This window comes from Pinus tabuliformis, chromosome 5_1, assembly GCF_031772625.1.
Source record: "Pinus tabuliformis cultivar Carrire ecotype Pingquan chromosome 5_1, CPIR1, whole genome shotgun sequence".
Lineage (NCBI taxonomy): Eukaryota > Viridiplantae > Streptophyta > Pinopsida > Pinales > Pinaceae > Pinus > Pinus tabuliformis.
The window spans coordinates 177221035-177233643 of NC_142305.1; positions in this window are offsets into that span (position 1 = coordinate 177221035).

A 12609-nucleotide genomic window follows, 5' to 3' on the forward strand; every position below is an offset into this window, starting at 1 on the left:
TTACAAAAGTATGAGCTCAAATTGAGTCTCAACACACAATAGATACAACAACAATAGTTTTTCTTGAACCTCTCAAGCCTCTCTGAGTACACAGACTCTCTCTATCACTCTCTATCTCTGTCTTTGCTCTGTCTCATCACTACCTGCCTCTGTCTTCTATTTTCTATCGCTTTAAAGCCAATCTACGCTATCTGTTTCTTTCTCCTTCTCAGCTTTCTGTCTCCCGGCCTCTATCCACTCGAATCCCTCTTCTAAGCATTAGTAATCATGGCATAACGCCTTTTAGGGGAGGTGGTCACCTAATCTGCAACAGATGAGTGCATCAGGCCTTTGAAATCCTTGAAATGGCCATTCTCTATTTTCACAAAGAAATGCATTCAAACACAGGAAAAACCACTAAACATTGTTTATCGGACTTCAAATGTCCTCAAATATGGTCTATTCTCCTATCGGGTCTGCCTGTAAGTCACTATCGCATGTCGCAATTGCCCTGAGTCATGGTTTCCCTTTGCATTTGGAAAATACGTTAAAACATTAAAAATAATGCAAATATGGCTTTATGGAGACTTGAAATGTTATAGATTTTCATTCCCAAACCCCTTCAGGTCTGAGTTTCATCGCATTGGCGCTTCCCTTTGTATTTCATTTAGTAAACAAAATACACAGAAATCCGTCGTTTAATGGATCTCAAATTATATCAATTAGCGTTTATATTTCCATCGGGTTCAGCTGATCGCATCACACATATATATATGTATAATCCTTGCTCCATTGTGTTTGTCGATTGCAATATCACGATGCGATTAATCGTAATCACATATCACTCATGCCCCAGGTCGTTGTAAGTGCTCCTTCGTATTTGCCGACTGCAATTTTGCAATGAAACGTGGGCCGTCGATCTGTGCGCTTGATCGACGGTCCTCATTGACTCCGCTGATTGCCATCGCAAGTTCCACAGGGTCTTCGCCGATAACCTCCAATAGCCTTTGCTGATTATGATTTTTCGATCAGATCTGGACCGTTGATCAGCCAGATCTGATGGCTACTGTGCATTCATTGTTTAAGCCGCCGATAGCTCTGTTTTCACTATTTTCTTGTGTTTTTCGCCTCCTAATAGTGTTTTCTGATGTTTCTAAGGGTTCTTCCCATGCGATTGTTTTGATCTTTTGAATGATTTTGAAGACTTAGAGAGTATTCTAGGATCCATTTGGATCATGCCTTCCCACTGAAAAAGGCTTTTGGACCACCAAAAGTTGATTTTCAAGCATCGATCAAGTGAGGATACAGCTCCCTCACTTGCCTAATCTCTATCCATTTTTCACTACTGGGTTTTGAACCTCTGAGTCCAATTCTGAGGTACTCAACATCCCCTTTGTGCGTAGTTCTCACCTTCCTGTCTAGAACTGTGTCTTCCTGCAACTCATTGAGATATTCAGGCAACAAATCATTAATGGAAGGCAATTGACTTTGCTCTTCGGGATCTCCAATTAATGAAGGTTCAAACAGTCTTAAATTTTCTGCATTTACCATTGAATAGATGTGCATGTACGCTGGTAAATCAAGATGGAAAGTGTTTTCACCAATTTTCTCAAGTATCTTGAAAGGCCCATACCTTATTGGCTTCAAATTATTTCCTTCACCTTGCATTCTGTCCTTGCTGATATACGGCCAGACTTGATCACCAACTTGGAAGCTATGCTCCATTTGATGCTTATCATGCCTTACCTTGTACTTGGCTTGGCTCTTTTCTAGTTGTTCCTACACTGCCTAGTGAATTTCTTGGATCTATTCAATGAACCTAGTTTCTTTGTCCACATCGTTGTGTCCATCAACTGTTATGTCTTTTTCAAAGACAAATCCAAGGGAGACCTTGGTATAAAACCTAAACAAGTCTCAAAAGGAGATCTCTGTGTAGAAGAATGCTTGGCATGGTTGTAAGCATGTTGCACATAACATAAATGTTCATCCCAAAGCTTGGGATGCTTACTGCAATAACCCCTGAGCAACTGGATCACTATCCTGTTGACCACCTCTGTTTGGCCATCTATTTGTGGATGAAAGGCTATGCTCTTCTTTAGTCTGGTGTCCATCAATTCCCACAGACTTGACCAAAACTTCCCAACAAATCAGGAATCTCGATCAGATACTATGGAATTGGGTAACCCAAAATGCACCTAGACATGCTGAAAGAACAATTTCGCTATTTGTTCAACTATAATCTACTTGTTACAAGGTATTAAAATACACATTTTGCTGAACCTGTCCACAATAACATATAAATAGTCATGACCTTTCCTAGATTTTGGCAATCCCCCAACAAAGTTCATGGAAAGACTTTCCCAAGGACGAGAAGGAACTCTTAGTGGGGTGTACAAGCCTAATTTTCTATTGCTGGGCTTGCTTTTAGCACACATGGTACACCCTTTTACATATCTAGAAACTGTTTCATGCATTTTTGGCCAATAGCAAAATCTTTGTAGTTGTGCAATTGTTTTACTTACACCAAAATGACCTGGTACCCGAGAAGTATGTGCTTCCCTAATTATGTTAACTCTTTCAGTTTGTGGAATGCATAGCTTTCCCAAATGATACAAGAGTTGGTCCTTAACATAAAAATCCAATTCTTCTACTTTTTTGCCATGACATAAAGTTGCATATACATCTTTAAAATCTATATCTTGAGAATACTATTCATTGTAGCTTTAATGCATTACTGAGTTATGCTTAAGTATATTAGATGCATTTATAATTGGTCTAGACAACATATCTACAACTTTATTGTGTATGCCCCTCTTATATCTGATGACTAGATGAAACTGTTGTAGGAAGCTCATCCACCTATAGTGTCTTGATTGCTACAATTTAGTTTGTGAGTGCAGATACTGAAGTGGTTGATGATCAGTATGTATAATTGTTTATTTTCCCATTGAGTAATGTTTCCACTTCTTTACACTCTGTACTAATGCATACAATTCTTTATTATATGTGGGATAATTAACTATTGCAGAATTAAATGTTTCAGAATGGTAGCATATGGGTTTACCATGTTGCATCAACACTGCTCCCATGGCATAGTCACTGGCATCTGTTCTAATCTCAAATGGTTTTTGAAGATCTGGCAATGCTAGTATTGGTGTTGTACTAACTTTTTCTTTCAAGGTGTCGAAGGCTTTCTGCTGTTTGCCTCCCCACTGAAACAACTTGTTCAATCCTGTCAAAGCATGTAAGGGAGCTGCAATTAAGGAAAATTTAGCAATGAACTTTCTCCAATATTTTGCTGCTCCTAGGAAGCTTCTAACTTCTGTAGCAAATTTGAGTTTAGGCCAGTTTATAATGACTTCAACCTTAGAGGGATCTATCTTCAATTCACCATCCCCTACAATATGACCCAAATAATTTAAAGATTTTTTGCCAAATTCACATTTTGATCATTTAACATAGATATTTTCCTTTTTCAAAACATCTAGAGTCTGCTTTACATGCTTCAAATGTTCTTCCCATGTTTTACTGAAAACAAGAATGTCATCTAAATATACAATTACAAAATCATTAATAAAAGGTCGGAGTACATCATTTATTACTCTCATGAAAGTGGCAGGAGCATTAGTTAAGCCAAAAGGCATAACTAGCCATTCATACAGCCCTTGCTTTGTTTTGAAAGCAGTATTCCATGCATCTTGCTCTCCTAGTCTGACCTGATGGTAACCACTATGCAAGTCCAACTTGGAAAAGTAAACAGCTTCTTTCAGCTGATCCAATAGATCATCAATGCGAGGAAGGGGATAATGATTCTTGATCATTATTTTATTCACTACTCTATAGTCAATGCACATCCTCCATGAACCATCTTTCTTCCTCACCAACATGATTGGAGATCCGCATGGTGATGTGCTTGGTCTTATGAACCCTTTATCGAGCAGCTCATGTACCTACTTCTTGATCTCTGCATTCTTTAAAGTGGATAACCTATACATTCCGATGTTAGGAAATGGAGCACCTTGCTACAAATGAATATCATGTACAATTTCCCTTTTGGGTGGTAGACCTTTAGGTTCTTGAAATAGGATATCATATTCTGAAACAACTCTTTCTAAATCAAATTTCTGTTTAGCATCACAACCTTCAAATATATTTTTTTTATCAGGGTTCTTTTCATTTACAACCATCAGTAAAAATTTCTTGCATGAATTTACAATTCTTTTCATCTACCCTGAGTTTATGAGAGTGTAATTATTTTTGAGTTTATGAGCTCTTACAATATATTCTATTCCATCTTTGGTGAGTTGATACTTATTTTCAACTCTATAGAAAATGGATTTTCTATCATACAAGTAAGGACTTCCTAAAACAATTCCACATATATCCAAGGGAACGATATCTAACTCAAAGTCATCTACAAATGTTGACCCAAAAGAAAACCTAAGTTTACATTGTCTAGTCACTTGTAGCTTGGGTTTATCACATACCCAACCTAGTGGATATGGCTTCTTGTGAGGTGTGGTTAGTAATCCCAGCTTCTTGACAATTGCTTCAGAAATCAAGTTTACTTGTGAGCCACTATCAAATAAAGTATCAATCTTTTGATGCTTGGAAATAACTCTAATATGAAAAAGCTCATGTCTTTTCCTCTCATTTTCTTCATTATCAATAGTTTGTGCAAAATTACTAGTAGACACTTCAGAATTTTTACCTTTTATACCTGTAGCTGTGATCGTTGTTTCATCACCTGAGTCTAACCCCAAATCTTTCCGTATAGCAGCAACAGTCTTCTTCTTCATGCCATCGAACTTCTTGGGTTTCACCTTCGGATGCAAAGACCAGCAATGTTCACCATCATGTCCATCCTTGTTGTAGTGAGTGCATGAATGTTTGGCTTTCTGTACAACATTTGCCTTCCTCTCTTTCCATTTCTGCTTCCTCTTTTCCTTGTTCTTGCTTGCAGTGGGTTTTGATGATCCCCCAATCTCTGGGTTCACATTCTTACCTCTAGCCTCTAGATGTGTAGCCTGAACGGATACCTCATCTATGCTAGTAGGGTTAAACATGAGAATGGTGTGACTCAAATAACTATGCAGACCACCTATATACTTCAGAAAAGTTTTAGGTGAGTCTAAAGAAATGCCTAGAATCAAAGCTCTTTTTCTAAATTCTTGGGTATAGCTTTGTACACTTTGCCATTTTAATTGGCGAAGAGTTTTCCAACTCATCATGTCTTGCTACATATAATCTAGTGGATAGAAGTGTCTTTTAATGGTAGAAACAAATTCACTCCAGGTAGAATGAATTTTACCATACTTCTTCAAATCAACTTGTGTCCTACCTTCCCACCACACTAGGGCAGTTCCTCCAAGGCGAACGCTGGCCAGATGAATATTTCTGCTTTCTGAATTGATGTTCTACACCATGCAATATACATCAATCTGTCTAATCCAGTTATCTAGCTTTTCTGCATTTAATTCTCCATCATATATTGGCAAATCAAATTTTACATCTAATTTAATCACATAAGTCTTCTTCTTTTTGTTTTTAGGACTAGAAGGAGGTGTGGATAGAGGAGGCTCTTTTCCTCTCCCTTTTCCTTCAGAATGGTCATCTAGAAGAGGTTCTTTTGTTCCTTTGTCTTGTTTGAAGGTTGAAGTATCTTCACCTCAACCTTTCTTAAATTCTCAGTACATCTCTTCTACTATGGCTCTCATGCTCCTGAAACTATCCATGAACTGAGAGTCTGATTCCAAGGGAATTTCTTCTGTCATTTTCCTCCTAGGATAGACTCTACCAATTTCTGGGTTAGCCTCAACCAGTTCTCCTTCTCCTAATTTGAGCTTTGACCTAGTTATCATTCAACAATCCAGCACAAGCTTGTCTAACCTTAGCAAACCTAAAGATCTGATACCACTTGATCTGAAAATGAGATCTAAGACAATTATTAAGGTATTACAGACTCATGTGCATGGATTTGCCTATGTTACTTTATGCAATGGATCGATAAGATTGTGAAATACATAGACAATGAAGCAGTTAAAGAAGCATAATAGACAACACACATAAACACAACAAGTTTAATAAGGAGTTCACCCAATACTCCTGGGCTACATCTCTTGGTCTAGCCTTCAGTGGTGACCTCTCTATTATGTCTTCAGAACAGAGTTTTACAAAAGTATGAGCTCAACTTGAGTCTCAACACACAACAGATACAACAGCAAGAGTTTTTCTTGAACCTCTCAAGCCTCTCTGAGTACACAGACTCTCTCTATCACTCTCTGTCTCTGTCTTTGCTCTGTCTCAGCACTGCTTGTCTCTGTCTTTTGTTTTCTATGGCTTTAAAGCCAATCTGCATTGTTTGTTCATTTCTCCTTCTCGGCTTTCTGTCTCCCGGCCTCTGTCCACTCGAATCCCTCTGTTAAGCGTTAGTAATCAAGGCATAATACCTTTTAGGCAAGGTGGCCACCTAATATGCAATGGATGAGTGCATCAGGCCTTTGAAATCCTTGAAACGACCATTCTCTGGTTTCACAGAGAAATGCGTTCAAACATAAGAAAAAATGCCAAACGCTGTTTGTCGAACTTCAAGTGTCCTCAAATCTAGTCTATTCTCCTATCGGGTCTGCCTGTAAGTCGTTGTCGCATGTCGCAATTGCCCTGAGTCATGGCTTCCCTTTGCATTTGGAAAATACATTAAAACATTGAAAATAATGCAAATATGGCTTTATGCAGACTTGAAATGTTATACATTTTCATTCCCAAACCCCTTTGGGTCCGGGTTTCATCGCATTGGTGCTTCCCTTTGTATTTCGTTTAATAAACGAAATACACTAAATACACAAAAATCCGTCATTTGACGGATATCAAATTATATCAAATAGCATTTATATTTCCATCGGGTCCGGCTAATCGCATTGCGCATATATATATATGTATAAGCCCTGCTCCATTGTGTTTGTCGATTGTGATATCGTGATGGGATTAATCGCAATCACATATCACTCATGTCCCGAGCCGTTGTAAGCACTCCTTCATATTTTCTGACTGTGATTATGTGATGCAACGTGGGTCATCGATCTGCGTGCTTGATCGACGGTCCTCATTGACTCCGCCAATCGCCGTCACAAGTTCCACAGGGTCTTCACCGATAACCTTCGATAGCCTTTGCCAATTGTGATTTTCTGATCAGATCTGGACCGTTGATTGGCCAGATCTGACGGGTACTGTACATTCACTATTTAAGCCACCGATAGCTCTGTTTTCACTATTTTCTTGTGTTTTTCACCTCCCGATAGTGTTTTCCGATGTTTCTAAGTGTTCTTCCCATGCGACTGTTTTGATCTTTTGAATGATTTTGAAGACTTAGAGAGTATTCTAGGATCCATTTGGATCATCTTCTTTGACTATCTCTCTAAGAGTTGGATTCATCCTCCTTTGTGATTGTCGGGCTGGCTTGCAACCTTCTTTGATGTATATGTGGTGAGTGCACACTGAGGGGTGTACTCCCTTCATTTCTTTGTAACTCCAAGTGAAGGCTTCTAGGTTTTCTTTTAACATGTTGCATAGCTTCTCCTCTTCGAGAGCAGAAAGGGATGGATTAATTTTCAAGGTTTTCTTTGGGCCGAATTCTATGGTTTTAACATGGAGTGGGTTGGAATCGGCCAAGCATAAGTCAATTGGATGATTGTTCTGGGTTTCCATTCATTCTTCTTCTAATGGTAATGAACTAGGAGTTGGACTTTGGAGCAGGTGTTCAATCAAGTCATCCTCATCCTAGTGTCCTCCTCCCATGGTTGCTTCTAAAGCATAAAGTTGGGTGGAATAAACCTCATCTTCTTACTCCTCCTCCAACCATAAAGGTAAATCATCCTCTAGAGAAGGTTGAGCCGGAGGGTATAGGACTAACTGCTTGGACATATGTCCATTATTTATGGTCATATTCCCAGCCCTGCAGCTAATGTAAGCATCGGATATGGCCAACCATGGCCTCCCAAGGATGAGAGGATAACCAGTAAGCTTAGCCTTAGGCTAGAGAACTAGAAAATTTGCAGGGTACTCCCAGGAGTTAATGGAGACCATCACATCCTTCACAATTCCCTCAGGGGTGATTGTGGAACGGTTTGCAAGTTGCAGCACTGTTGTGGTCTTCCTCAATGACCCTTGGAGGTTGAGCTTGAGCATGGTGTCCTTGGTCATCACTATAATGGCAGCCCCAAGATCGATCACAGTGTGTGGGACAATGGTGCCATTGATGTGCACATCTACTACAGGGCTTCTAGGGTCCAAATATTTTGGACATATTTCCTGCCCCACCATTAAGTCAGACAACTACCCAATGACATTAATGTTAGGGGCATCCCTTTTTATTCTTCCTGGATGCTTGAAGAATTTCACCTTAATCAACTTATTTTAAGTGGGGACATCTTTTATTTCCTGGAGAAGGGGGATATTTACACAGAGATTTTTCAATTCTCCCAAAAGTTCAGTTTCTTCTAGGGTAGGCTGGAATGGTTAGGCTAATCTCTAAGGAAAGGGTGGATTTACTTTAAGGTTGCTTTCCTCTCTTTCTTCCTCAACCTCCCTATGTGGAGGGGGAGGATGGTTATCTGGGAGAACTCTTCCATAGGGGGAGGTTGGTTATCCAGGAGAACTCTCCCAGATCTTAGGTTAATCTCTTGGATTTCCACAACATAATCTAGATATGATGTCTCTCCATTGTATACTTATTGAGCATTCCTATTGTTCAGGTTTGGATTTGGCTAGGCAGGCATCTGGGTTTTCTTGGGTGGAGCAGAGTCTAGGAGTTGTGGTTGGGCAAGAGGTGGAGGAAATAGAGCTAGGGCATTGTTGTATTGGGGCCTCCACCCTTGGAGTGGTGTATTCCACTGAGGTTGTGGCGGAGCGTAAGGTTGAAATGACTAGCTAGCTGGCTGGGAATGATACTGAGATGCATAGGACCAAGGAAGGGGTGTAGACCAAGAAGGATGAGTAGGGGGTCCCTAAGAAGGTATAGTTGTGGTTTGGTTGTGGTTGTAATATGCATGGGATGACCCTTGCATGCCCTGCTGATATGGTCTAGGCCTAGGAGGTCTCCTTTGGTTAATGTAGCAAAGCTTCTCAATGACCCCTTCAACTCCTTGATATACATCTTTGGGTCTGGGTAAAGAAGGGCACTTGTCTGTGGAGTGGTTTTCTTCATAGACCGAGAAAATTTCAATACAGTTGAATGGAGATTCTTTCCTAGGATGCCTCCTGGTGCATCTAGGACAAAATATGGCCAAGGCTCTCTATGCTTCCTCTTGCTTCGTTTTGATGTTCATGGTGTCCATTTGCAAGGCAACGATTTGCAGCATCTCACTTTTGAAATCTTCTAGCATATTTCCAATTTCACCATTAATGGATGAGTTGGAAGATGATGTACTAGCCATAGGTTGACTACCCCTACCATTTTTCCTGGCTGCCCTAGAGTGGTTTCTAAAGACGGTCTTGATATCCTCATAGGGTAATTGGTAGATATCTCTACCTGCTAACAAGTGTAAGATATCCAGAAGGTCTTCTCTTACTCCCCTGAGCAGGACCAGCTTTAGTGACTTAGGGTCAAGTGTGCACCTGGCCCTTTTGTAACTAAGTTGGAATATTTTTTCGTCGTCTTCTAAGGATTCATCCTGGCCTATGGTCATCCTAAAAATTTCTTCTTTAGTATCCTTTGACCTATAATAGTCCTGGTATTTTTTGTTAAAATCCTTCTACATTTGAGCCCAAGTTTTGATGCTATCTCCAGGTAAGCCCATGAACCAGCACAATGTTGCATCCTTGAGGGTAGATGGAAATAGTTCTAACTTTTGCTCATCATCTGTAAGTCATCGGTTCGACATATAACAACATACTCAAATAGGAAAGTGTCAGGGTCCTTTGTGGTCAGTCCATGGAAATGAGGTAGGGCAGAGGGGCTTATATTCTTCATCTTAGTGTCCCCGTTGGTTTCCCTGATGGGGAAGGCACCCTCAACTCTCTCTCTCTATTCCCTCTGTCATTTTGGTTTTCAGCCATTGGTTCAGTAGGAATGGGTTCCTCTTCTTCTTCTTCCCCTGTAGGTTCTTCAAATATGTCAGGTTTCTCACCTAAAGGTTCCTCCAGTTCACAGCCACCGAAGAAGAGAGAAGGTTGACTATTGGATGTAGTGGGGGTATTTGGCAAAAATTTCCCTAAGTTGTCCCTATTCCTACGAGGCATGAAAGGAAATGTTTTTGGGTTGGTTTTGTAATTTTTTTTAAGCTGGAAAGTACTTTGCAGAAATGAAATTGTTGATTGAATGAAAATCACTAACAGAATGAAAAAGCTACTTGCTGAATTGAAATCCTACTTGTAGAATGGAAAGGAAAGCATATAATGAAAAATGAAATAAAGGACGCTACTAGATTGCTTTTGCAGAAATAAACTAATGGCAGAAAATTGAAGACAAGAAATAGAAGAAAAGAAAGCAGTAATCACATTATACTCAGACACCTTCTCAAAGATGGTGCCAAAAAGTGGTGATCGCTAGTATTGCATCAAGGATGCTGCAACTCCTTGGCTACTAGCTGTACTTATCAACCCGGGGTTCATACAAACTTGAAGGTCACAGTGCTATATGCACAAGTAAAAGTGAAGGTCCTACCTGTTGTCACTGTTCGTCTAGTGAGAGACCCCAAGGTTTCCAAGCCATACTTCTATAGAGTTAGAAGAAACTTGATTCTTTGATGGAAGAAGAGAAAATCTACTCTAAGAGAGCTACTCTACTGCAGTAATGAAGAAAATAATATGTAATGCTAAATCACACCATATCCTAATTAACCATTTAAACAACTATGCTAAGTAGAATTGCTAAATCAACACTAAACAAGTGCTACTATCTAAGTTGTAGAAGTAAAGAGCATCAAATCATACTAATGCGTAAGCAAGAAAACTAAACTAAACCTGTTTTCACTTTTTTGGTTTTTTAGGCAAAATCAAGTATGCAATTTAATTGTTCTTGTGGACGTGACAGGTGGATGGAAGGTGGTTGAGGATGGCTAGAAGGTTTATGGATTGGTTGGATGGAGTGGAAGGGTCCTAGGAGGATTTTTGTGACTTCCTATAGGTTCCCCATCAATTCGGCCTCAAAACAGGTCGTTTTAGGAAAACCTACAGGATGTACTAGAAACCTACAGGATAATTCTGTTGGAATTACATGAAACCTACAGGATGCAGTTGAGAGCTAATTGTGAGGTGTTGGGAAGTTTGTAAAAGGCGTGTGATGGGTGGAATGGGGTGTTAGATGGTTTAGGAACACTCAGGAGTCAATATCCAAGATAAGAGATGGCTAGATTCACTCAATGTATCTAGGGGAATTTCAATGAAAAATGATAAAAAAACTAGTGAGGGTGATAGTGGAAGAAGAGATGGCTAAGGCGGATGAAGTGGAAGGTCGCTATTGGTGATGAAGTCTAGGTCTCCTCCTGAGGTACCTGATTTTCATAAAACATGTATATCTTCCAAGAACTATGCAACAAGGCACATTTTCATAAACTAGAAAAGCATGAATCAATTGCCTATGTTATGCATGAAGAAAATTTTTGAAGGGAATGAAAGCATGAGTGAGATATTATTGAAGAAATGGATATGGAAAGAGATGACAATGACATCTACCTTGCAACATGAACCAAATACTGAATCAAAGGCAACAAACTCCAAAGCTCATGCAAGAAATAGAAATCTGTGTTTTTGGGGTTGCTGAAGGGTCTCTTCCTCAAGTCATGGTCCCAAAGGGAGGAAGTGAGGCCAAGACACCTACTGAAAACCTTATGGTGATCCTTTTTCTCCTTACTAACCTACTAATTTAAAGAAGGCACAAGTGGAAGCAAACTATCATACAACCAATCTAATCTACACTGTTGTAATGGAAATGCAGCTACTAAGCAAATGAGCAATTAAAGTATGAATCTATGCTAGCATACATGTACAATAAAGAGGAACCTTGGATGTTAGGGTTGGGCCCTAACCCAAGAGCTTCAGCCCTCTAAGTTAACTCAGTGCTGGCTCCAAACAAAACTCATTCTTATTATCAAAACAATGGATTACATCAAAAATTGTCACAAGTCTTGCAGCTCGAAAATAGAGTATATTTTTACAATCAAAAATATGAATCCTACTGAGATCCTAGGCCTCTCTACTTATACATCTGAAGTCTCCAAAGAATTCCCTAAAATTAGGGAGGCTTGGCTCCCAAACTCGAGATAAACTGGTGCTTTGTCTTTCACTTGCTCGGTTGCCTTCTAGTCCTCATGATTTGGTTGTTTGCACTCTGAGCTGATGGAGGAATAGTTGAATATAGGGGTAGTAAATGAGGAGGATTTACCTCCTATAATTCCTCTCCCTTGTCACATTCTACTTTTGACCAAGGTCTTTGCCAAACTTCCTTGCTTTTATCCTTTAATCCTGCATTAAATGCACATTAGACCACAAAGAAAAATATCCAACTCTAATTCATCTCATAATCAAAATATGATCAAAAGTATGAAATAATTTATGAGAATAATTGGTTTTACTAAGCTAGGAGGTGAATTAAGGCCCATATAATTACCCAATGATGAGTCTCATCATTTCCCT